At 44.2% G+C, this 22,809-nt stretch overlaps 1 protein-coding gene across 5 annotated transcripts in view; it reads left to right on the forward strand.

The window, feature by feature from the left end:
* LOC122710364 (extracellular sulfatase SULF-1 homolog) overlaps nucleotides 1–22,809 on the forward strand; it is a 71,321-nt gene that overhangs the window by 14,332 nt on the left and 34,180 nt on the right. The window contains exons 1-2 of one of the 5 annotated variants that reach the window (XM_043928170.1): nucleotides 11,087–12,823; nucleotides 13,739–14,463. The exons of 1 other annotated variant lie outside the window; for it this stretch is intronic. The gene's annotated coding sequence lies outside the window, so the exon portion shown is untranslated. Of the gene's footprint in view, nucleotides 1–11,086; nucleotides 14,464–21,587; nucleotides 21,842–22,809 lie in introns of those variants that run through there. 3 more of the 5 variants (XM_043928171.1, XM_043928174.1, XM_043928173.1) reach the window with 3 other exon arrangements.

Consider the following 22,809-nt stretch of genomic DNA (forward strand, 5'->3'; position numbering starts at 1 on the left):
AAATGATAACGTATTTATGATTTTTAATGTTTTTCAACGAGATCAATGCAGTAATATATTTTCTTGCTTAATAATACAGAGAGATTAACCCTAACTTTTTCTATAAATTTGTCCTGTAAGAGAAGAAAGATTTCAATTTTTTTCATTAACTGCATGTACAGTGCTATAATTTAATTTATAAACATTTTTTGCCGATATACAGCATTAAAATTACTATATATATAGAAATATTAAAGGATACGCTATCATTTTTTCGCGGAATATAATTCGCTCCTCTCTCTCTCCGCTGTAATCTAAACAAAAAAAAGAAAAAAAAAAATTCAATCAAAAATCTACACGAAATCTATATATCCAAATCCTAATTCCTTTTATCGTAACCGTACATCGAACAAAAGACTCCCTATTGCGACATCAAAATTGAATTCCCATATTCAAACAGAAATCCCTCATAAATCGTACCCTCCTAAAAATCTGTCCCTCTCCCCTCTTCCCGACAATAAATCCACGCGGACGCAACGTTCAAGGTATCCACGATAAACATCAGAATTATATACAGGCTGTTTGCCAGGAATTAACATAATTACAGGCAACAAAAGAGGGTGGAAAGTCCGGTCTTAAAAGCGTCACGGCTTCCTCTGCCTCGTTTTCCTTCCAGCAAAACAGCCTCGTGGCTAATTTTCCCCTCCGCTGGTATCGGGCCATTGTGCCAGCTCGAGCCGAGTGGTCGGGGCTGCCAGGAAAATCATAGAGAGACGACGATGTCCGGCAAGATTGGTGGGAATATTGTACGGCCATATGTTGCCGAAACGTGGTCAGCTGTTTATGACTGCTGCCCGGCTACCGAAATTGTCCCTGCGGTCCGTTACCGGACGCATCGATTGTCCATTTATCAATCGACTCGGTTATCGATACTCGCCCGGGAAGGGAGGGAAAAATGAAACGATCGGAGAAATCGTCGAAAAGGAAGAGGGAATGTTCCCGAGGGAAGACTTTTATTCGTCGCGATAAAAGCTAAGGATCGGTGTTCTTCTGCTGGACCGTTCTCTTTCTCGTTCGAATAGAATCTGTGATTTCGTATTAGTAGCGAATTCGGAATATAGAATAAGATAGAAACGAAGCGAAAGAAAAATGAAAGAGCGAATCGAAAATTACCAATTATATTCTTGCAAATTTTTACAATTTTATTTATTATATATTCTTTATATCGAATTTCAATTCAATAATTCTATTTTATATGAAATATTGGGAATATATAAATCATAGTGAGACATATATGGAGTAATTTTTTTTAATATTGTGAAATATTATCGTTTCTCTAAAATATAATTTTTCAATGATAGAGCAAGATTTTCTATTATCTTCAAAGAGATATTCAACGAAAAAATAAATTGTTCTATATACACACAAATTTTCAATTCAAAATCGGGCGAATCTTCTTGTGTAAGATACTTTTTTGACCGAATGTACAATCAGGTTTTATCACGATTATTTTGCATAAGTAGACATTGCTCATTCACACCGCACGCTAATTTACCCTTTTCTCCAATATCAAACGACTTTTTCCCTCCCCTCGGCTAATTTGCATACGGAACCCGTTAAATCCATTTCTATCACGATCGTTATACGTAATAAAGCGCGAATTCGCTAAGTTTACGACAGATTCGGGATCAGAGGGAGGGGAAGTAGAAGGGGAGAAAAACCTCCTGTTCCGCCGGTTGGAAATCAATCATACCAGGCGAGGCTGCGAAGAGGAAAAAAGAAAAAAAAAAAAAGAAGAAGAAAAAAACGATTCACGATGAAAAAGAGTACGTATAACGTACGTAACGTTGAATCACGTGCTTAGACGTATTTTCAATGGCTCATTTGAAAATTACACGCCATTCTCACGTCAACCGGGCTACTTGAAGACGTTGCGTGACCCCTCTGCTGGCCCCGCCATGTCGCTTACACCAGTTTTGCATCAGTCCACATCACTTTACCTGACTCACGGCTACGTGTTCAGAGCCGAGCTGCCACAGCGCGCGTCTTTCTCCCTCCCCTCCCTTCCCCCCCCTTCCACCCTCCGTGAACATCGTGATTCAGCGTTCTTTTTTACACCACCTTCCCCTCCCAACCAAGCTTTAATCCAAACGTCTGTCGCGGCCAAGACCATGCTGTACCGAAGCACAGTGTACGACGCGTGTACGCTCGGCCTGAACCTTGAGGGGGTCGACAAATTGATGGCTGTGGACGTCAAGGTAGCTGTACAGGGCTCGTAAATCGCCGCGAACCAACAGCCGGATAAATATTCCTTCGGTCGGCGAGCGAGCGGATCGATTGATTCTTCCCCGCGCTGGTAGACGCGCACGGCTCGTCGAACGTTTCGTGGAACGAGCGACAGGCGTTCGTCGATTCCGACGAAAAAAATATTCCTTCGAGCCGGGTTGTTCTATCGGAATAACGGGGAGGGAGAGGGAGGAGGTTGACGAACGTCAACGAGGAATCGGGCGAATTTCGTGACGTGACGAGTGAGACTGCTTTTGAAGGAGTCGAGAGGTGGACGAAGAGAGTGGAAAGAGGGAGGGGGGAGCTGTTCGATAATCGGTGCACCGATAATTTTATGCATTTTTTGCACTCCTCCTGAGGGACGACCGTTGGACGAATTTCGATATTTTTCTTTATCCTCTCCGTAGAGTGGAAGAGATTGGTGAAGGATGATCGGTGAGAGGCGAGGACACGCCTATTTCGTTGTATAAATGCATGCATGCATGCATGCAGTGGAATGCAGTTGTGATAAATCAGTGGTTTCACGGGCTCGTATCAACACCTAATTAAGGGAAAGAAGGATAGGGGACAAGTCCAATGATTTATTAGCGTCGCGCTATTTTCGGATCCTCTGGAATTACGCGTGGTTCATCGAGATCGATGGAAATTTATGACCTCCTTGTATATGATTCCTCCTGGTCGTATCCGAATACGATGAGGACTCCATTAAGAGTTTAGAGCTCGAAGAAAGGAGGATTTAAGGGAAAATTAAAATCGAAAAATCCAATCGATGCGATTTCGTTGTTCAAATACTGCGAATACTTGGGAATTTTACATTTTCATCATCATCATTTCTAAAGAAAGTAGGACACAAGTAAAAGTATGATGATTCATCATAGTAGTGGAATATTTTTTGCGCGCGTACGCTTTTTCATTTTTCGTAAATGCAAATCCTTCGTTCACATACACTTTATTACGATATAAATAACACGCCTCGTGTGAAATTGGCACACAGAAGTAGTAGCAGTAATATCAGTAGTAGTAGTCGTCTCCTCTCCAAAGATAATTTCCATTATCCACAGCGGCGACGGAATCTGCATCGATTTCTCGTTACCGATGAAAACGATCGCGCGATCGTAGTTCCAAAGCGATAAAACGGTCTTATCAATTAACTCGAGCAATCCTGGGGGAACTACGCCACGCGAAATAACGCGAAACGAAGGCTATAATCTCGGCGTTGGTTCAAGAGACTTCAAAGGGGAGCCATTTCTAGAAGCGACGTGAGTCGATTGCCGGATGATCGTCGAGATATATATATATATCGTCGCCGCCAATCTATCGATAATCTAGATCGATCTAAAATCCGATGGTTTCTCCCTTCGGTTGTCGGAAAAAATGGTTTCTCTAAAAACCGTAGTTAATCTCCATGTTGGGGTAATACGCGCGTACGAAAGGAGGATGGAGGGGTGGGAGGTGAGTTGGAATCCCGTTGGTCGAAAAAGAGCGACGAGATCGTTTTCATCTGGCCGATCGATCATCCCCACGACCCAGCAGGGCACACCGTGCCTGCTGGGCCGGTGCATAATGTATGCGACTAATTGCCAATCGTTTCACTCGATGTAATTTCACTTTAGATTCCACGCGCCGTCGTCTTGTTTTGTTAATGGGTCGTCAGCTGACGCTGCCACCCACGCTCTATACGATTTATACGTCCCGCTTAATCGAACTTATCTCGATGCAAATACGGAATCGAGGAGGAGGCTCGCTCACGAACTCAAGGCGACTTCTCCCCTCTTCTCCTTCCTCGCCCGTCCTCGCGTGTCTCGTTAATTAGACTCGCGTACCACTCGCCTCGATGTAATCGCATTGTCGAGCGGGAGAGATCGTGATTTGTTCGGTTATTTGCTACGTTCGATCGGGTGTCGGGTGTTTTTTTCTTTTTCTTTTCTTCTTCTTTTTTTTTTTTTTAAATCGATTCGAAGAAAAAGTGATCGTGAAGACGACGACCACGCGACGCCGTGCGAGCGTATCGATCAGCCCAGCTGTTAATTCCAATGCAAATCTTTTTTTCGATCTCCACTCTCGAACGAGTGCAACAACGAGAGAGAGAGAGAGAGAAAGAGACTGTGTATTATAACCCAGTAACACCGAGACGGCGAATGGCAGAGTTGCTTCCTGTACAATCACTCCCACGTGACTTGCGTACAAGAGCGTAAGGCGAAGGAGAAAGAAAGAAGGAGGAAAAGGAATGGTAACTGGAAAGAGGAAAGTAGGTGTGGCAAAGGGTGAGAGGCGAGAAACACCCGCAACGATCGCATTAGGGCGGGTCCATAGGAATGGACCCGTGTCTCGATTGCGAGTAAGTAGTCGGGCGAAACGAGATCGCCAGGTGGTGGGAAAAACGAGCTTGTTTGTCACGCCACGAGTGACTAACGTAATATCGACGATACTGCGTAGCAATTTGCGTTGCACGCATTGTTCGCCAAAGGTCACGCGCCGAACCGATAAACCATTTAAATACAATCGCGAGAAGAAACTTCTAGCGAATGTCTTCTGCTAATTGCAGTTGCCTCGCGAACAACTCGTTACAGTATATATATATATATTTTAAAACGCGTTTACGCAGAAGATAATTGCGCGTCTTTAACGATACGACTACCGTTATTTTTTCCCTCAAGGAATTCGAATGTGGGACGAGGTCGTGACGCGTCGTTAAATCGCGCAGTTTTGGCGGAGGTTGGTCAAGGCTGAGCCAGAAGGTCGTTTTTTTTAATTACGAATTTATCCGCATCTCGACTCTACATCCAACCTCCCTCGAGCTCATACCTCCTCTTCCTCCTTCTCCTTCCTGATTTCTTCGCGCCCAATCGATCGCGCTCCATCCCCGCGCGAAATGGAATATAGGAGCGATCGTAACCGGAATCCATAAAAATGAATTCCATCGGGCAGAAAGTTTTCCACCAGCGTTGGTTATTCGCGCCACCTTCCAGTTACGACCCATAAAATGCCTCGTTTGATTTACGCCCCGAGTCTCGAAGCAACGGCTATATCTCCGCCACTTTCGATGCAACGATGAAAGTCGCCTTCGTTTTCTTTCCACCTTCTCTTCTCACGAAGGAAGAGGGGGACAACCAAGGGGAGATCGGGGGACGAGGCGGCAATTAGCAGGCAGGATTCGTTACAGGTGGGGTGCGTGGGTGTTGGGGATAAAGGGCGCGATAATCCCGCGGTAAGGGGAATCCGCGCGGGAGGGGAACAATGGCAAGTCCCCGCGCGGGCAACTACATTAAATCGCACTTAACTTTCCCTTGCCCGCTTATCGCCCGTTATTACTCTTTCACCGCGCGTTTTATTGTCCCGCCACGATAGTTCTAATTGGCTTATTCCGCTCCCCCACCGGTGGCTGTGCGGTGGTGGGCAGGAAACGAAATACCGTACGAGATATCGAATCCGATCCCCGCCCTCCCCGCTCGTGTCGCTGAGAAACTGCCGTGGTACCCGATTCCGTCACGCGCACTTCGGATTCGTCGATCTGGATATCACGTCGATTATTAGGAAATAAGGGAAGGGAAGAGGAGGATCGGATTTGAGAGGATATCTCACGCGCTCGACGAGAGCCAACGACGAGATAATCGTTTGAGAAAATAGAATATAAATGATAGAATTAAACCGGACGAGGAGAAAGCGGGGAAGGAGCTGTCTATCTGTACTTAACGGTTTGTGTAAATCAACGTCAAGCGTGAATTTCGAGCGTGACGCGTGATCCTCCCTTTGCAGTGTATTCATTGGATACACGCGACGTTAGTCATGGATTCGATGCATTGCTCGGCGATGATTCGGCGGACTCGCTCGTCGGACACGCGTCGCACTCGACGGATCGAAACCGCCCCGTTCTCCGGCATTCCGACACGGCGTCTAAAATCCGCATCCACCCCGAAAGCCCGGCGAAGTGCACTTTTCCCACGCATTCTCCGCTCGAAACGCGGAAACAATGGCTCGTATTATCTCTAATTGGCCTGGCGAACCGTTCGACGTAGAAATGATTTACGAACGCGGGCAATACAGCGAGCCAGGCAGTGATAAAGGGCAATTATTTGCCATACCAGGCGTCGCAGCGGCGGCGCGTACTCGCTAGTGAGCCGGCTGTAATTGGAGAAATGCGAACTCTTCTGCTCTCGTTATCGTGGTATATGAACGACTTAATGGATGACGGCGTATGAGATCGGTCAGGAACGATCGGCCATGATTTTTTTCCACTCTCTCTCTCTCTCTCTCTTCTTTCTTCCTTTCTCACGAGAGAAAGAAGATGAGCGGTACACGCGGAAAGAGAGAAAGAGAAAGAGAAATCGGTTGTCGTGCATGTGTCGTAAACGCCGCGAAGCTTATTTATGCGTTAGAATCGAGCGAGCGACGCTGGAACGCGGTTATTAGACAAATGTTAAGCGATATACGCTGATTAATGTCGCGAACCAGGCAGGTCGCAATGGGTGGCGGCGAGGAATCTTAATTGGATTTGTGCGTTTCGCGCCCGTTTATTTTTTTTTATACTCGATTATACGATTCCCGCGTTCAGATTGCTTTCCTCGCGTGAATTCCAACCGCGTGAAATCTCTGTTCCGTTTTGTCATATTTGCGTACGCGTCGTGCATTTCACGGCGCGATCGGCTCGCTGGCTGTTGGCCAGTTTCGCTATTGTTTATGCTCGTTTCTTCGAAAGGGGATCAAGGACCGTGATAATTCGATTCCATCCTCCAATTCAGGAGGAGGGGAACGTTCCCACGAGCGCGAGGCCGACACGCACGTTACGAGGCGATGTCTCGTGCCTCGAATCCACGGAATCCACTGTGTCACGAAGCTCCCTTTGCACGAACAAGAAATCCGCTGTGCACGGCGAGCGAAGAAACTCGGGTGCATTCCACGCTATCGTTCCACTCGCATCCACTTGCTCCTCTCGATGAACCGCTTTTCCCACGATCTGTATCTGCTCAATCTTTATTTATTACCTCCTCTCTTTGTTTTCTCAGATCAACAGATATAAGATTTGTAAAACAGCAGTAACAAAGGAACGTTATTGGTACAAATCGGGAGACCAGAATCCGAACATCGAAAATAATTAGAAAGAGTGAAATTTCAATCAAATTATTTCAATCTCGATGGAAGATATCTATTTTTCGAGACGCGACACACATCATTACTCGGAAACACAAAAGTTTACCGCCACTCAAATTCATCTACGTGAGGATACGTAAATCTTTCATAACATCAGACAATCGTGATAACGTGACTCTACATCTTCAAACTTTTTCTCTCCCCTTTCTTCTTAAAATTAAATTATATTCTTCGAAAAAAAAAAAAAGACAAAACGTTCCAAGCATCTTTATTATCCAAGAATCGAGGCTCTGTCCGGTTCCAGTTCAACGTGCGACAAACACGATGCGCACGAACGTATTACCTAATTCAATCCACGCGCCCCGCTCGTCATAGCATTCCATTTGGCGTGGATCGCAACAGTGTTACTCGTAACGCAGGCGAGAAGCGACGAATTGCTCGTAATGCGTGGCCACGCCGACGTGGTCACGATAGGGTCATTGCACCGTGAAACGTTTCCAATTCGCGCGTATCAGCGGAGCGCCGTGTCCGGTTGGATAAAAGCGGCACCGCTCGTCGCTTCAAAGGTAAAAGCTTTTCGATTAGGCCGGGGCGCACCGTTTCAAGTCCACGCGCAAGAAACGCCCTTGCCAATCCTCCCATTTACATCGAGATAACTAGTGCTTAGAACACGCGGGAAATCGGGTCTCCCCCCCTCCCGATTGGAAACCTCCGTTCGATTTTCGAATCGGTTAATGAGATCCGATTTAACGCGGGCTTCTTCTCGCGCCAAGTTTCCAAGTGATCGTATCCGACTTAGGCACGAATTCCTCGAATACGATGATAGGTTCTCTCGTTCCGTGTCGAGAATTTTTCTCAAACGTTTCGCCTCACGGAAGATTAGAGAACCGGTATGTCGGTTATACAAATTGCCGCTCGGTTGGCTTGCGCTTTGAAACTGAACATTACGCATGAGAGATACGGATCGATTATATCTTAGGTTTCGTTATTAATGTAACAGTGCAATTTAAATAATTTATTCGACCATCGTGCTCATGCCCCTACTCGATTCGAATAAAATTCGATATTTCTTATCCGTTATACCTTTTACAACATCTCTCGTTCTAAATTATCTATTTTTCCGGTTAATAACACGATTCCAATTAAATTAATCGAAACGAATTTTATTCGTTTTAAAATTCTTTCTTTCGGGAGCTGGGAATTTTTACGCGTTTCTCTATTATTTTACTCGAACAATACAAATTAATTCTTCGTTTGCATTCCAGATATTCTTTGCGTTACGGAAAGAATAACTCGCGAAAATAAATTTACACGCATAGTTGGAACAATTCTAGTTCCAAGTAATGCGAGAAGCCGACCAACGATCGATCGCGATCGAGAGAATAGCTCCTCTCTCCTCTCGGTCTCCGATTAACTTAACCACGGCCCAAGACGAATGTACACGCGTATCCAACAAACACCTGAGGGGAGTCGTTGAATTATTTCGCGTAATTGATTCCGACGCGTTCAATTTCAACGTGTCGCCGCCCCGGCATCGGCATCGAAACCGGTCTTAATTGACACGAAGCTTCCGCGGTCGGCTAATTGAAAATGCTAACGTCGTTGTTTCCATTCCATCCCGCGGACCTGTTATCGATTCGTCGCCGCCGGATGATAGAGAGCGCGAAACACCGCTTCTCTTCCGCCCCGCTCGCGATGATTGATGAGCTCAACTGGTGTTCCATAGTTTATCGCTCTATCCATCTCCTGCCCCCGCGTGTGCCGCGATAGATCGGGACAAAGTAGAATGGCTGAATTATTCCCTTCCCTTCGTCCAAAGGCGCTCCGTTTAATGGGCTTCTGCGAAGGAGATTTTAGGCTTCCGGTTAACGTTGGCCATCTTCCAACCGACAACTTCATCCGTCTGGTGAACCGACGGATTTTCGGGGAGAGATCAGCTTTGGCCGCGTGTAAAACTGCTAATTCCGTTTCTGTTACGTTGCTGCCACGAATCGATCGAGATATACTTTTTTCTTTCGTCCAATTGTTTCGAAACTTTTCTCGAAAATAAAATTCGTCGCTCGTTGTTTCGGTGGTTTCAGTGGGAGGGATAGATCGATTTAAACGAATCGAGAAAACTTAATTTTTTTGAAAAGATACTGAATTATTTTACCATTTTATTCGACCATTTATTCTCTATATTTCTCAAAATATAACTTTTAAACGAGATTAGAAAATCCTATATACTTTATATCAATTATAACTAAGGAAGATTTTTCCAGTATCTCGAAAGGAGAGAGGGAGAAAGAGAGGGAGAAAAAAGACACTATCATTTGTAGGAGTTATCGTTTCATCTCGTGCTAATCTCGAACGAGATTCAAGATGGGCACGTTCATTAACGAATTTCCAATTCGTCGCGGCGATCTCACCACCGATCTTGCCAGCGTCGAAGCGTTGGCAAACGGTCTCTCGACGGTCCATTCATCCGCAATCTTGGTACGTTCGCGGTGAATATCATTAAGCCGCGCACCATTCATCGCGATCCTCCATCTTCTCATCGCTTCGATTCCATTCCTCTCCTCGAGAGAGAGAACGTGCGCCTGTACGTCTTCATAGACCGGTCGGCCGTTGCCACGCTCTTCTGCCCGGACGCACGTACGATCGCCTCTCCTTCTGGCTTCCGTGAATGCGCCCTCGCCGCTGCAGGTATTCGAGATAACAGACAAGCCCGCCGAACTCGTACGTGGACGTTCTATCTTCACGGGTGACCGATCCGGGTGCTCGGTATAAGTAGCTTATTCTCCCCCGTTTAAGAGACTTAAGAGCCCGAGTCTTGCGCGAGTTTTTACCCGAGAAATACGCGACTCCACAACGACACCGTCGTTGGAAAAGGCATTAACCTGTTAACACATTGCGTACGAGTTGTATATAGCAAACTTTGCGCCCGGGCTACGAGATATCTCGTTTTAATAAATATCGTTTTGATATAATATAATTTGTTAATATGTCTCGTTTTCTCGATTCGATCCACGATTCAAGGAATTAAAAACACTCAAAAAAGAAATAATAATAGGAAAAGGCAAGAAGAAATTTTCGATCGAATGGAAAAAGGAAACCAGATATAATTGCAAATTACGCCGAATATCATTGCATAAAGGAAAATATATATAATACTATATATAACAATATATAATATATAATATATATATAATAATATATAATTCTCTGATGCATTATTTAATTTTTGAAATTTTGAAATATAATAATATATATAATATATATTATATATAATATGTAATACTCTGAAGCATTATTTAATTTTTGAAATAAATAATAAAATATAAAAAATTAAAATTAAATATTAAATATTAAAATATAAAAAAGCCATAATAAATATATGTATAAAAAATATATAATAATTAATAATATTTTATAAATGTGAATTAAAAAATGCATGATATATGTTTTTATTTAGCGCGCTCAAAAATGTGGGGGGGGCCCCGAAAGCGTACGCAATGTGTTAACCGACCGCCTTCTACGATTAGAGAGAGATATCTGAATAATATCTCGTTCGACGAGTCGTGTTTTCCTCCGTACAAAAGAGGCGGGGCAACGCGCTCGATAGAATTGTAAATATTATAGTTTTCGAAAGTCACGGTCGAAGGAATATACGTATCGGCACGATAATATGTTTTTATTTCGATTCAGTTGCGACGAAATTCGGAGAGCGGAAAGAGCGGTCGGAGCGCGAGCACGGCGAACGGTATCCGGGTCACGGTTACAGCCGCGTAATTCGCGTGTGGAGTGGAAGAACGAGATCGCCGGATACGGGACAAAAGCGTGGAGAGTAGTGAGAAAACATTAAAAAAGTTCCAAGCTAGTAGTAGAGACGCGTCGTACAAATTGCCTCTGGTTGAATTCCCTTTTCTTTCCTTTCTTCCCTCCCCCATCCTCCTTCTGACGAACTCTCAGTCAACTCGTTTCCTTGAGAAAGCAAAACTGGGATACCCGGTTGTGAGCTTTCTGCAAGCTTGACGCTCTCTCGAGTCACAATCCTTGGGATTGGTCGAGGGAGGGATTTGCTTTAGCCGACATCGGTGCAAAGTATAGGGAGACGATCGAGTATCGGCAAATATTTGACGCCATCAGGAAATCGTGTGTGTTTGTGTTTGTAGAAGAAAGAGAGAACTTTTCTTTTCTCTCTCTGCTCTCGCGTTTGATTTTTCGGTCACGTTCACACGCGTGTAAATCGTGTAATTCTTGTACCAACGAAATTCGGAATAGTTATAAGCTCGGCTTCGAATCGAACGAGATTCCAAAAGATTTATTTTCGCGCCTCGAAAAAACGAGTCCAAATTCTCGAGAGTTTAGAGTTTTAGATCGGTTTTACCGAGTGTTTTAATTCCGTAATAAAGCGTAATAAAGCATCCGAACCGGAATATCCGATCAATGCCAAGAATCTTGTAACGCGAGGAGCGAGAGATTCGTTTCGCGGCGAGAGCCAATTTCCAGCATTAATTACACGGAAATGCGATTTCATCGACGATTCTCGTGCGGAGAGCTCTCTCTCTCTCTCTCTCTCTCTTCAGTCCGGAATAATTACGCGCTATTACGCCAGTTCGATTTTGCATCGTCCACCATGAACGTTATTACCGTTTAACAAGTATGAACATCGATTAATATAGCACGAGGAAAGTTGTGCTCGAACAGTTTCACCGTGTGTGCCATAGAAGGGGTCCCGAAGGGATAATGACAGAGCCACCGCAAAGTAATTTCACGGTGGAAAGATTTAGAGGCATTAGCCGCCGAGAGCCTATCGCGACGACGACGATACACGGAAAATAAGACAACAACGCGATCTTCGATGAACCGACGAACGCCTCTCGGTTCCCTGTCTACTCTTTGTTCCCTTCCTACGGAAGAAACAGTCTGGACAGGTTTTACGGCGGCTTAAACGTTCAACTTCGAAATCGAACCGCGCCCCTTTACCTTCTTTATCGAAACTTCTCCTGGATACGTCTCGCTTATTCCCATCTTATCGTTTCCACCGTCTTGAACGGTTTCTGAGGTGACGTCGAAACACAGTCTGGGAACGTGAACACCTGTTTTCCCTTTTGCCATTCTTCTCTTTCCTTTGCAACAACGCTTAATCCGACGGAATCCCTATGGAAATTTCTAGATGGAAATTAATAGGTGTGGATTTGGTGGACGAAAATTGAGAATTCTGAAATCTGTTTCTGCCTCCTCGAAAGAGCCCCATCGAGACGATTCTTAATATTCGAGTGTCGAGGAGGATTTGTTGAAAGGAGAAAAAGGGACCGCCTATTAATATTGATGAGATTTGGTTTTTGTTAAAACGGCCAATTATTCATTCGGAATGGTAAAATCGTTAATCGATGTGGCCGAAAATGTGAAAGCAATCGATAAGCAAAGATTCCAAGCTAGATTCTCTCGATCAAAGGAATCCTCTCTCCTTTTGATTATGCATGAGGTATTTTTAAATTTATTTTGCGCAATTTATGATATATTTGGCAAGTGTCGTCGGGTATTTTAATCCGAGGATTAAAGACCTACGGAAGAATGATCGAAGATTCGAGTAGAAATTTCAATAAACGAAAACTCGACGTACACAGACATTCCACAAGAGTTTGATATTTCTACGAATCTTTTCGAGGGGGGGAAAAAAAAGTTTATCAACATCACTTTTCGTTTGTAAGAACAACATTGAAAAATAAGTTTCGATAAACGTCCGACTTCTCTGAATTTTCCAAACTACTACGACGAAATAATCATTGGGAAAGAAGGAAACAAAATTATGATCTTATCGAGATATCGATACATCCCGTCTTAATTATAATCTATCATAATTACGCGAGACGACACGAGATCGAAAAGCGATCTCATTTATTACTTGAATATCGACGAAAGGAATCCTCGACTTATGACAGATTAACTTACGTTTCAACGACGATAAGAAAACGAGCGTGTCGGAACACGGATCGCAATTAGTCAGTGGACGATCGTTTAAAAGAAAAATGTCGCACAACTACGCAAAAAACGTAGACTTATTCGCCGTATCTCGAGCATGTAATTTCAGGTTAATGAATTTAATTGGCTTGGACCGGATCAAAACTGGAAACCGGCTAAATATTATGATTGACCGTGCAACCTGTTATTATACGAATTTTTCTTATATATTTTTTTTCCTCCGATTTGTGAAAACTCGTGTTGCGTGCTCGTTCGAAACTCCCTCCCACTTAAATCATTTAAAATCATTACTCGGAAATGTCGGAAATGTTTGTTGCCGCTTATCAATCCCCCGGATTTAGATATGAATTATTTAATACCGGATACTCGAGCGATGGCGACAACTTGCCGATTCATGAAAGGTAATTTACGCGTGGAGATATCCAAACGCCGAGAATTCGCCAATCATTCGCCAGAGGAATTTCCAAGTGTCTCAATTTCCTTTAATAATTACCGATATCATAACGTCGATTTTCTGGAAGAAAAAAAAAAAAAAAAGAAAAACAAAAATCGACCGATCTTGGAAATATTTCTTTACTCGAAGTCGAATCGAGACTATTATATTCGCCTATTTCTCTCTCGTATCACGAAAACGTTAAACGTTTCTCTTGGGAATCCCATATTCCCTGTTTTATGCGTCCCCGTGGCGTGAGAGATTGCGACCGCAGACCACTGCATTAACTAAAGTGCACCTTCCAAAATGAAGACCATGACTGAGGAAATATCGATGCATCGAATTAACCCGAGATAAGTCGCATTTTCCTTATCCATATCTCTTTTTTTTTAACCCTTTTCGTTCGATGCCAACAGCCTGACACGATCTCGAGAAAGAATCGAGCTATTAATCCACCTTGCGGCTCGGTTCAAGGATGAGACGGTTGCAACAGGGAGCAGAGCAGGGCAGGGCCGGTGCCGATTGTGCAACCTCTCCGATTGCATCCGTTGGTGCGGTCGAGCTTTTTTCTTTTCGGCACGAGTTGAAGAGAAACGACGGGTTGCGTAAGTTGTAAACGCGTTTGGCAGCGCGTTTGCTCGTTCGAGGAGAGAAACGGGACACAAGCGACGAAAATAAAATAACTACCTCGCCACGGATGAGGTTCTAAGGTAAGTTTCCTCGATACATGTGACTGGCGCCTGACTGCATCGTTAATAATAGCATAATAGTCTGACGGCCGAGCGGAGGAGAAGACGAGGGTATTAGCAATTAAAGTCAAACTCGTCGTCGTGTTCGCAGACGATCTTTCAATTATTCTTAGGCGAGGTGTATTCGAATCTCGTTTCTTCGTTTCTTTCGGAAAGAAAGAGAAGAAATTTTCAATTAATTATCGAATTATTAAATTATTCCGCGTCGTTTCTTCGCCAGCCAACGCGCACCGACGAGGGTGCAACCCTTTCTTTTTTCTTCTCTTTTCTTTCTTTTTTTTTTCTTTTTTTTTTTTTTTTTTTTTTTTTTTTTTTTTTTTTTCTTCGCTCGAGCGTAACGTTCAGTCAGTCACTTGCTCGATGCTCGGTGAACGCGAGCAGAAAGACTACAGACCTTCGCGACACGCACAAGTATATAGAAATTAAACGGGGCGGAATTGATTGGCGGAAAAAAATGTTGATAAAAAAATGGCTGTTTCACGGCATGTTAATTAGCGAAAAACGAAGGGAAAGATCGTGGAGGGGAGTGAGAGACACGGTGGCGAGAAATATTTATCTCGGTGACAGGCACGTGCGCCGCACGTTATCATGCCATATTGGATAATGTATCGGGGAGGAGAGAAAAGTAAAAAACACGGGGGATATACACGTCGATGTTGCGATTACGGGGCAACAAAAATTTCAGAAATTTATCGCGTTGTTATGCCACACGCGTTGCCTTCCTCCGTTTAGAATTTATATCTCTCGAATCACGGCGTTCGGAATTGAAACAATTGATAACGATGGAAAATCGTAACGTGGTGACAAATCACGCGTCTTATCTTTCTAACCGATTGTCTCGCTTTCTTCTCCATCGCCTTGTTAATAATAATTTCAATCAATCGTAATTTCCAAGTTAAAATTACCGCGATACGATTTAATTAAAATTCAAAAATTTTTCTCTATGTAATTCCTTCCGTTTCGAAGTTGGGAGAAAAAAAGAAAAATCGCGCGGGAATTTTTCTCGGCAGGCAAGCAAGATAGCAGAGCGAAACTCTGTCCGCGATGTTAGAAGTTAAAACGCAGCAACCTCGAATGCGTGGGTTGATAAAGCAGCCGCCAAGCAGTCTAGCATTCTCCCAGCCTCGTCCCTCCAAGAAATCTCGCCCCCTTCTTCCACCCTCGTGGTGGAAGACTCGTCTGCCTTGGCTGTCTGTCAACTTTGTCATTCACTGTTTCACCCCCGGTGAGCTTCACCCCTTGCGTGCACGCATGCGAGTAAACAGCCCCGCCGACACTTCCACCACCACCCTTTTCTCTCCTCGTTAATTACATGTCGCTAATTGTGCGTTATCCACTGCATCGAACCGCGACCTTTTCAGTTTTATTTTTTTCCCCTCCTCTTCGCGCTCTCCATTCTTCCGCCGAATGCGATCTCCAATGTATCCCCCTCAACCGCCTCGAGCGATCGAACGAACCTCTGACGATTTTTCTTTGGAACTTGGAGCGTCGACGAAACTTAACAGGAGAACAGCAGAAATTCGAGAATTAAAAAAGAGAGAGAGAGAGAGAGAGAGAGATCGGAAGAAAAATTTCTTCCAAGTTCTTTCTTTTTCGCGTAAATAAGGTAGAAGAAGGGAGTGGCGGTTGAATGGAGAACGAGCACTCCAGGAAATTACAGTCGGCGATAAAGTTGACGGATACTCTCGACGGATCCCTCCCCATTTTCGCCCGTTTCCTTCCATCACCGAAAAAAAAAAAAAAAAAAAAAAAAAAAGGAAGAAATTTCTGATTTATCTTGCCACGACGTTTAGTCGGTAGAAAGCCGCCGTCGGTTTTTTTTTTTTATCTCGGCTCCCTTCGCGAGCAGCTCCGGAACAGCTTTCATTCAAACTCCGGTTCGCGTCCTTCGTGCTTCGCGGTGCTCTCGCGATACCATCTCGATCTCTCGTCGCGCTCGAGAGACCGCGGGTGTGCCCCCTCCGGAGAGATCTTTCCCTCGAAATCTCTGCCCTCTTCGTCCCGAGAACAATAACTGGCCTGGTACTGGAGGTGGCGAGAAACCTTCGTTGTTTCTCATTTTCACGCTCCCCAAACACCCCCACCCTATCGGTTCACCCTTCATTTATTTTTTTCGACATCGCTGTGTATACACATCGCTTCTTTCGACCCGTACATATATACAAAGTCGTTAATATATATATATAATACTTTTGGAAGTTCGTTTTAAAAGTTGATGCAATGGAATTCCATTTATTCGAACGTTATTACTCTGATTCGAATAAATAGATATAAGATAATAAGGTACGACGCTACACGATTCGAAAGTCACGTATGAATTATTTTATACATTATTTTATTTTACTTATATGATAAATAAATCTCGACATTTTTGTACATACGTTTTGCTAATTGATGTAATAAAAAGAATAATCACTCTTTTAATCGTATGTATAGCATTAATGTTGCTCGACATACGATCAAAATCGAGTATGCAAATAAATTCGATACACGTGAACGAATGCAAATGTACGTACAAACGAATCACGCTGTGTTTTTCAACTTTGACAGCGTAAAATATATTTGAGAAACAAAAAAAAAAAAAAAATCAGAAAAATCCTCGTCACCTTAATATCTTATAATTTTCCTTTCGAGGAATAGCTCAAGATCGTCGAACCAGACGATCTAAAGCGTTACTAACTATCAATTCTTGGAACCGATATAAAATAACGATTATCGAGTCACGATCAAAACCATTCTTCCCTCTTTCTCTCTTCTCCCCTCGTTCGGTTCCAGCACCATCATTACATTAATAAATGCAAACGATCGAAGATCCGCGTGGCGAATGACGAATAATCGTTGCCTAGCCAGCTCGCGCCGCGAAACAAAACGCGCAATAAACAATTACGGGACGAGACGCGGAATTTGAACGCGGAAAAATAAACGAGCCTTTAACTTAGAGAGCGAGGAATCTCTCTCTCTCTCTCTCTCTCTCTCTTTCTCTCTCTCTGTATTTCGCATGAGACAGTTTAATTAATTAGTCGAGAAATCCGCGTGATTTCCAAGCGGATGCAGGAAACGGCCATCACAACTGCGTGCAGTGCGTGCCGCGCGCGCGTCGTAGATGTGGGACAGGAAGTTTCCGCTCTGTTCGAATTCGTCGAACGACTGTTGCTCGTATCTAGAATTCTCGCGGATGTAAGCCTTTACGTGATGGCCGTCACTTTGAATTTATGGTTGTGCGATACGATAAGTAAGGATATAAACGAGAAAAAAGATGATTCTAACGTTAAAAGTGTGCTATCGAGTAGTTGTAAAATATAGTTGACAGTGCAACGTTAAAAAGTGGCACTGTAATTTTCTCGTAGAGAGAGAGAGAGAAAGAGACTTTCGTGACCGCTTCCCTCTCTCTCTCTCTCTCTCTCTCTCTCTCTCTCTCTCTTTCTTTCTCGTATAAAATTTCTTTGGATTATTAAACCGCATCGATGATAATTCGCAGGTACGAGTGGACGTGTATAAATGATAGTAATTTCGTTCGAGACATCGAACAAATGTTGCCGAGCACTACGATCCGATAGAAGAAACAGCCTGTTTTAATTTTCCAACTTGTTACCTAACTTTTTACGACGGGACGACGAAATTCATCTTTTCCTCCCTCCGTGAAACACGCACGAAAATTAGTTGGCAGATAAGAACATATGGCGACCAGAAGAACATATCCACGGAAGTGTAAAAACTGCGAAGTGTTTGTGACACACATTTGAATTCCCTTTCACGAAAAAGCAGGGGGAGACGTGTACGACATATAGCATATCATAGGTGGTTGGTATCCTCGCCAGGAAAACAGCTTATTATTGAATTGAAAAACGAGGACGGTGTTAACGTCACCTTAACCGCCTTCATCGAAGATAAAAATGTTTTACGATCCAAGGAATCATTCTTTGCGCGGAGGGAGCTGTATCTATCAATTCTATCTCGTATACCCCCTCCTCCCGTAAAACGTGTTCTCCTTCTCCCGTCGATCCCTCTTCCTGTCGATTTCAGTTTTCCTTACAACTTCCATCGTTTCCAGTTTCAACGCAAAATGCCTCGAATGCGAGCCAACTACGCGTGATTTTGATACACTCGCAGAAACAGATAGATATTCAAACGTAGAAAACCAGTATTTCTACTATTGAGCGAGTGGAAAAAGATTGGACAGAAATTGGAATTCAATGGACGAAGGAATAGCGTACACCTCGTCGAACAAGATGTTGGACACGAGAGAAGGATAACAGTTAATTTCTTCGATTCTTTCGGATAGGTTTGCCATGATCGAGGGGTTAAAAAGAATCGATAAATCCGTTAAAAAGAAACGATAACCGCAACGTAATTTCTACTGCATCGACCGATCCACGGACTCGACGAGGGGTCATCTGGTGATGATCTCTCGCGTTCGAATCGGCTTTCGTCTCGAAGTTTCGCGGGCGGAGAACACGCAGATGCAACCAACCGTCCGATCCCAGGGTCGATGGACATCGACACTGCGTTGCGTAAAGTCGAAACGCGCGACTGCACGCCGCTGACACATTATCTGATTGCGCTGAATTCAGTCCGCGTTCGTTCCTACTACCACTAATACTAATACTACCACTGTTCTATCCAGGAAGTGACGTCAGAGATCGCATATCGAGCGCGGTACCTCGATCAGGATTTACGCGTTGCTCCATCCTATCTAGATTTTGGCCTCTCTTCGACTCGTTCGAGAAAAAATACGGGTGTCCTTGTTCGAGAGGGGGAAAAAAAAATTCCATTTTGAAAAAAATCACATTTTCAGTAGAACGAATTTATAAACGATTTTAATGAGAGGGGGAGAAAAAGACTTGAGACGATTCGCATTGAGTTTGAGAATGATAGAATTCGGACGAATCGACATCCCTTTTCTCTCTCCCTATTTCGCGTTGGATATCGTTCGAGTCGCTGTTATTACGATTCCCCTCTGTTAACACGTAGACAAGACAAGCTCTTTCTCCGTCGTCGTCGGAGGATCCCAATCGACATCGGGTCTGATGATAGGCTGGAAGAACGACGGCCTCCCTCGTAACATCGAGACGCGGATTAGACCATCTGCGGTTTGCAATTGGCCGCGGCTCGTCAGGCAAATAACAAACCCGTGAACAGACGCGATTATCGCGCACGTATCAAACACGTGTACGTACGTGTAACACCTCGATATTGTATCTACAAACGTTCATCTACGATTCCGATCATCGGTCGAGATTGACTCTTTATACGTTTCTACTTCCACTTCGTCTCGATCCTCCCTCCTTCTCACTTCCTCCATTATTCTAAACGCAAGAAAAAAAAAAAGAAAATAAAGAAATTCTCGTTTCACCGTTCGGCCCGACCACCATCATCCACGGTTTCGTTTCGTTCCACGCTCGAAGAGCCGAGTCACGGACGGATTTTCAATTAACCCTTCGACTTTCCTTCGACTTCCATCCCTCCCCTCCCCTTGTTTCTCGTATCGTTAAAAAACAACGAAGGAGGAGGAGAAGGAAAATTCTGATAATTCTCGCAAGGTAATACAATTTCCCCGATCGTTGTTGATCGGCCAGCACCGGTTTCGTTCATTCAACGAGCACGAGGTCGCTTCTCTTTCACTTCCCCCCCGCATGGCAGGCCGCCACGTACGCCGGCAGATACGTGATTTTCGCTCGCATCCCGGCCAAGCTGGTGTGCGTCTACGTGTACAGAGATACCTCAACCTCTAACGCCGGGGTGATCGTTATCGTGATCAACGGCACGATCGTTTAGTTGGCCGTAAATCCCGCTTCCCACGCGGGAACCACCGCGCGAATGAATATTCACCCGGGCCCTTTCGGAACAGTGGTGTGCCGCGACCTACAGAGAGAGAGCGGGGGAGGGGATTCGCCGACCTACACTCGAGGAACGTGCCGCGTCGCAGGTTTAACACGCGAGCTACGAATACGTAACATCCGTTTTACCTGCGACCTACCCCCCTCCTATCCCTCCTCCGTGTGTAACGCGTACATGTGTCGATAGCCTCCGCCCACCCACGCCACCTCTCGTAACGTAAATTACAGCGCGCGAGAGGAAAGGAAGATCGCGAACGTGTACGATTGCGTAATCGTTGAAACAAAATTTCCCGAAGAACGATGATTGCAGAATTAACGAGATTTTTGTTTTACTTTTGGTAAAGTATTTAATCAGATTCTCTTTAAATTTCATCGTCGTATCCTCAAAATTAACGAAATTTCGGCTAATGAATTCTTATTAGGTGTATTAAATATGATTCTTATGTATATTTTTCATGTAGTATGAAAGAGTATTCGAATTATCGGTGTTTGAAAGACGAAGGGATTAAAGTTTGAAACTTACAACTCTTAAAATTACTTTAATCGGTTATTATCTCCATCCTTCGTTCCAATCGATTCGTGGAAGAATTCCGTATTTCCAAGAAAAATATTGAACGTTCATTAATAATGAAATACTACTAAATAATTACTACCAATGAAAAACAGATTTACAACCTGTTGATCGAAGAAAGCTAAAAGTTCCTTTACTAATCTTACATTATGGACAAGCTATTAATACTCGCGCCAAAAAAGGAACGGATTCTTCTTACTGTTTTCATACTATGGGCGAAGAAATAAAAAAGAAAAGGAAGAAATTATAAAATAACCGACTTAATTTTAATCCTTCCACACAGAGTGTCGGAAAAAGCATCGATGCGGCATCGATGTCCCATAAATCCTGTACGTGCGCGCGTATGCGAGACGCAAATAGAATGCGAAACGAGACGACATGCAAGTATTCTCGATTCGTCGGAATCACTTCACAACGCGGCGCGGGAACGTGGCGCGTTATTTACGATCGAGCCTGGTTTAAGTGACGAAACGTCGTCGAAAGGGGGATCGGATGACGCTAATTGATTCCGATCGATACCGCGGTTTCCCGTGGTTGACGTGGGGGCCAGGGAAGGGCGGATAGGAGCGCGTTACCTGGCCAGAAAAGCTTCCTGGTTTCGCGACTGCACGACGCCGGTATACGTGCGCGCCGATCCAGTTACTCAATTGCTGCTGCGGTTGCGAAACAAATGGAGGGATTATTGTTTTACTATTCTTAGCCTCGGAGCTCTCGAACGAGGGCTCTGGTTACGGGAGAATATATAGAGTTCAGTGCACTTCTCCCGCAGTGTTTTGCCGGAACGGAGAACGACACGTTTCGTAGATGGAGTCTCAAAGGGGAAGAAAAGCGTGGTGGCAAATCGGACAATGGATCTCGCCATGCACTGGCGCCAGTCCCCTCTTCCTTCAACTTCCGCAAATTAATCTATCTACCGGCCAATTACTACCAGGTGATAAATTGTAAGGAGATCGTTTTTCTTTCGGAGGGAGAAATTATTCCTTGGAAGACTTGCGCTCTCATTTCTCTCGTTCCGCCTCGATGGAAGGATTATCAATTAACCGTAATTAATGCGCGATTTGAGACATCCCTGACATTCATCCCTGCCTCCCTTCGTCGTAACACACAGGAGAGGAACTGTTGTTAATTAACTATCCATAACATAAGTTTGCCGCTTTCTCGTGTCGCGCGTTACCTTCGAGGAATTCCTCTTCTTTTTTCTTTTTCTTTTTTTTTTTTTTTTTTTGCAACAGAAACGCGAATGGAAAGCGTGAAATTTATATCTAGGAAGCTTTCTCGGCCTTCTCTCTATTTTATCGTTACCCTCGCGCATAGAGCTGTTGCTCGCCGTGAGATACTGCTCGGCCGGATACCTGCATAAAGATGAAATCTTACTTTCTCTGATCTATGCGCGCTTCGCGTCCAACCGTACCCGTTCCCCGGCCTGAATTATAGATATTTGCTTGAATTATCGCGTTAATATCTTTGGCGGATCAAAGGTTGAAATATCGGGGAGGGGACCGCGACAATTGCGAAAGTTTCTCGTTGTATCAACGAGGAAAGAAGGGGAGGGGATCTGTTCTTTCCGTTATTCGAGCCGCGTGGTGGCAACGTGGCGCCGCCACGTATCGAGAAATTTAATAAAAAGCAGTATTTTCCCGGAAATAGGTCGAGAGAGGATACGATCGCGACTCGAATACCACGCGAAAATCTCTCTCTCTCTCTCTCTCTCTCTCTCTCTCTCTCTCTCTCTCTCTCTCTCTTCTCGAGGTTTCTTACATGGGGAGGATCCGTGGGAACCCGTTCGAACAGAATCGTAAATTTCCTCGGCCAGTTATCCACATATCCGCATCCACATATTCCACTTCCTGCCCTAAAACGTCGCCCTTCCCCATTCTCCCCCTTCTTCCTCGATCGGAA

Source organism: Apis laboriosa, unplaced genomic scaffold, assembly GCF_014066325.1.
Source record: "Apis laboriosa isolate Shangri-la unplaced genomic scaffold, ASM1406632v1 scaffold14686_cov152, whole genome shotgun sequence".
NCBI classification, from domain to species: Eukaryota; Metazoa; Arthropoda; class Insecta; order Hymenoptera; family Apidae; genus Apis; species Apis laboriosa.